Source organism: Oryza brachyantha, chromosome 11 (genome assembly GCF_000231095.2).
Source record: "Oryza brachyantha chromosome 11, ObraRS2, whole genome shotgun sequence".
Taxonomy (NCBI): domain Eukaryota; kingdom Viridiplantae; phylum Streptophyta; class Magnoliopsida; order Poales; family Poaceae; genus Oryza; species Oryza brachyantha.
In genome coordinates, this window is record NC_023173.2 from 11,184,316 (window position 1) to 11,189,329 (window position 5,014).

Here is a 5,014-nt window from a genome sequence, read left to right on the forward strand (position 1 = left end):
CTCTCTCCTAAAAAATGCGAGCCACATGCGCAAAACATAGCAGAATAATGCATTTTTGCCTTCAGCAGGTGATTGATTCCACAAGTTACAATTGATATACACGAGTTCTAGCAAGTGCCATTACGTACATACGCATTTTCCGTTGTTTTTGCCATCACCATCAAGATACCGTGCTCCATGAAACTTCATAGTTTTGTCAAGATACTAAACTACCCTCAACCTAACGTACGGATGCAACTAATCTAAGACAATACTGACAAGTACAAGTTGAACAAATAATGGAAGTAAATTAACATGCTGTTATCTGACCATCAATTGGTTATATGGGAAGGGTCACGAAAAGCACGTGACGGTAACCCAGTGAAGAAATTCCAAAGCTTGTCTCTGGCGGTAACCTAGTCAATGCACGTGATCACGTCAGTCAAATTGTAGGTAAATGTGTGCAGAGGATGGCCAGTTTGTCAAAATGCGTGCTCATATGAAGTCTGCATTACACTTAATTAATTATATCAAGAATAGGCTAAATATGATTACTAGTTAATATATTTCTCCTAAGACATAAATGTTTACGCACTCGTGGGAAAAACCGAATGTGGGTGTCGTACGTAGGTGCTGTCAAATGGTTATTCAGAACACATATGATTAACCAAAGTTATATAGAAATTTAATCTCTATGTTAATATATGTACGCATTGATATTACTTGTTTTGAAGATATTTAGATATTTAACTTTATATAAAATAGATGTATTTATACCATTATTAATTTCAGTAACCATGAAAAGAATGATGACACGGGAAGCTCGAGGAGTCAATAAGTATATCCTAGTACATACATATATATTTCTGGTGACCAGTGGAGGAGGCACACCGCTGGGTCTCCTTGGGTAATTCATCCCATGGGGTGAAGCTCCTGCAGGGAACTGTTTGGCAAGGCAGGATGAGGAACTCAGCAACATCGTTCCCGGTCCAGGCAACAACTCAGGGTGAAAATAGCTCGTGACAGGCTTCGAGGAGAAACTGCTTTTAATCTCTTGAATGAGATATATCTGCCTACAAATAATGCCAATAATTATAATAAATTTAAAAATATTTGGCAATATAGACCAGACATGCCTAAACCACTGTATAAAAATTCATATTAAAACTCAACCGTAGTCGAGAATAAAGGATAGAGAGATGCTAGCAGATGGAGATTCTCTACCTTCAAATTTAGCGCATCTTTGTTACCTATATGTCATTCTATGGGTTATACGGATTCACGTGTTACTATTAACCAAATTAACCACACTATTCATCCTTCATTACTACACATGTTCCTTATATGGCTAAATGGAAGGAGCGGTGGATTAAGAGGTTTATAGAGTTCAGCAGTGTTCAATCCCAACCTGGCTTGGAAAAGCCTAGCGATCGGGTCAGGCCAGGGCTTTATTTTTTCACGAATTGTCGAGCTTGGGTTGGAATTTTTTATCCGTGCTTTTTCTAAAACCGACCCTAAGCCTAGGGTTTGGTTAGGCCTAAGAGCATCTCCAATAGAATAACAACATGGCTCTGCAAGCCAAGTTTTAGCAATTTCGGATAAAAATTCAAGCTCAAATAGACATGGCAATCGAATGGCCAAGTCATTTGGTTTGCCAAACTGTCCCTCCCACTTGCTAAATTTGGATATCCAAAATTATCTTGCCAATTGTGGGCTCCATGCATGGGCCCACAAATATTGCCTTTCTCTGCGCATCTAGAGAGTTGTAAATAGAGATGCTGTTGGAGTGTGTAAAACCAATATCCATGGAAAGAAGTCTTTGTAGCTAGTTGGCCGGATAGAAAAATAGAGAGTCAAAAATAGAGATACCGTTAGAGATACTCTAATATCTAGTATTATAGTTCGCTGCTACATATCACTATGTTTGACTAGTATGTATATTTAGAATTATGTTCACACGTGTCAGTGGTCATTTATAAGAAAAAAATAGAAATTTTCACCTTAAGCCAACTAAGGAACCATCTGAGCCAGGTAAAGTATGCATGTACTCAATGGCTCAGATTTCTTGCGTAGATACGGATATAAAACAAGAGTGCAATATATGATTACATATTAACGAAAATATAGAGGAAAGACGTACGCCAGTATGTCATCCGGAATTAATATCTTTGTATCTACTACAATTGGTGTTAATTAGTTTTCCGTGCAGTGCTTTGTTACGAGAATTATACATGCATGCATGGGGTCTACATGGCTGACTTATTAAAGCTGGTAACAAACTAACGTCATAACCATTTCGCATGTGTTTATACTTATAAGCCAAAAATTAAATTTTTTATTCTAAATTTAGAGTCAAATTTAGGGGATTTTTTCAACGAAATTTATTTTATAGCCTTAGTTTTTGGATCGGTAAGAATACATATATAAAAGTTTAATTCATAAATTATTTTTTATTTACAAATATGCTATTTCCCTCTAACTATTTAGTGGTCTTTAATGATATTTTATTTGTATAATTATATCTCTACTGCCTAAAAAACAAAACATGCCCACAAATTCCAATTCTCCTAACTACGGACACCAGATTGGAGTCTATTTTAAAAGCATGAATATAAGACCAACCTCAGCATCGCTGATCCACTCCTTTATTCATCCACTCATTTATTCTCGTCCTTATGAACTGATCATCATTGCTTTCGTTGCAACGAAGGATCGCAACAACGTTAAATGTTTAATTGTGTAGTTTATAAGTGGGTCCATAAAACATGACTAGGAACCATGAGATAATGTGCGACTTTGAGGTAAAACATTTTTCATAGGGTACTCAATTTTCTATAAACTAGCTTGGTTTCTATACTCTTGGACATCGTATCAAGAAACTACCTTTCATAATACAATTTTTGTATCTTGTTATCATATGGCCCACAACTCTCACTCACAGGCAGTCTTATTTTACGTGAAGACACTGGTCTTTATTTACAACCAGTTTTCTGTATTTTTATCTCTCTCTTTAATAAATAACCTGTCACATCAGCAAATTACTTAAGTGGCATAGCAATAAATACATATAGCTAGAAACTATCTTTGGGTATGCACTGTGAGTGCCTGGCCTGATGGTGATTACATGAAACACTACTATAGAACCGGTTATCTGTGACGGGCCTAAACTCATATTTGTGATGGACAATGGTCTGGTCAGTAATGAGTGGTCACTGAAACACCTATCATTGATGGGCTAAGTCTGTCACCGATGGACATCATCTTTAACGGGCCAAAAGTAAAGCTCGTCACCGAGATGCTTATAACCAGTCATTGGCCCTTTACGGATGAGTGTCATCGGTCACGGACGCTAATTTTGGCCCTTCACGGATAAGTACTCGGATAAGTACTGCGGGTGTAAATTTTGGGCCAACACAATATGTAATCGGTGACGGGCTAAACCGAATAGAGTCATCTACAACGGGCCTTATTTTGGCCCGTCACAGATAAATGTGGGTGTAACGGGCCATAGCGTTCCTTCACGGATGACCCGATAAATTTTCTTAGGTTGTGTAGTTGTGAAAATATTTGACTTTTATTGATCGACCTTTTCAGTATAAAAAATTAGGAATTGTTTGTTCTTTCAACGATGGTATTAACATTTTTTGTTCATGATAATTCGTTTATGTTTTGCACTGAATTCGTTTTATTTTTCAAACCGTGAAAGTTTGATGAAATTCAAATGACCCCAACATTTCGGCGGATATGAAAATAATCACAGAACAACACAAATACTGGACGAAGTACTGATAATATGGATTGAGATGTATTGATCTTGTTTAGGATTATAATTTCAGCTAATCGTTTTTCTTCTTTACTTTTTTCCACGTAGTGATATGACTTCAATGTATAATTAATTTCTTCTAGCGTTTGGTGTGATACGATCTCTGCCCTCTCGTTGGCCACACATTTCCTGAGGCATTCAACTGTTGTCATTAATTAGTACTCTGCCGGTTTTGGTTTCTAACTTAATTTCGTTAAATTTTGGATATATATTCAATCATTTGTCTTATTTATAATTATTTTTTAAATAATAAATTAAATTATAACAAAATAATTAACAAATACGTAGAGTTTTTTAATATAACAAATGTCAACGACGTTAAATAGAAAAATAGTAAGATTACTGAAATGCAACTAGCCCTATTAGGAAAAAAATGATCGAAACATCTCCATTCCAAGGGTGGTGACCCACAACGCTGCCCAATTAAGACCAATCGAGACGCTGAATACTTCACAACCAGCAGTATGGAAATGCTCGTTATGGAGAAATAGAATCCCTTGTTGGACCCACAAAGCAAAACTCAAAAAGGAACCATTAAGAATATTGAATTGCCAAGCTATTTCTAAATAAATAAAGTGGACATGCATGGCTGCCAACTAAATCGGAGATTTGGAGTATTCAACTATATCTCCCGGTTTCCTCATCTTTTATAAATACAAAAATACTAATTGAAAACACTTCATTTAAAATCAGTCGCATATAGAGCATTTTTCATCAGCACAACCTCCCAAATATTTTTAAACCAGCACCCAAGGCTTAATTTTAGAAAAAAAAACACCTATAGCATTTTTATATGCTTTGGTTTTTATTAAAAAATAACTGATAATATAAGCACTGATTTATTTATATATATATACACACACTTGTATTATATATGTCGGTTCCTAAAACAACCGACACGAAACAGTCATCCATAAGGAGAGTTTAGACTCGGCACTATCCAGTGGTTTTGTGCTAGAATCATGCAATGCATTTTAAGGACGAAAACAATAAATCAGAGTGACAATGTTAAAATCCTAATATGTAACAACCTGATGTAAAAGATGGATCGTAGCTAATGAATATTCGGCTCAACGGAACACTTTTTTAATAATCAAACACACCCTTAATTAATTAAGAGACGGACAGGGAAAGAGTGGACATACCGGATGGCCGGGAGGCCGGAGAAGCAGAAAGAAGCTCGGAACCCAACCCTGCTGCTGCTATTCAGAA

General features: G+C 36.2%; 1 long non-coding RNA gene across 1 annotated transcript; it reads right to left on the reverse strand.

Moving 5' to 3' along the window:
* Nucleotides 1-5,014, reverse strand: LOC107305304. Its single transcript, XR_001551432.1, has 3 exons — nt 4,948-5,014; nt 836-1,052; nt 1-395 (listed from the first exon to the last, which is right to left on the reverse strand). It is a non-coding gene; the product is annotated as an uncharacterized LOC107305304 (long non-coding RNA).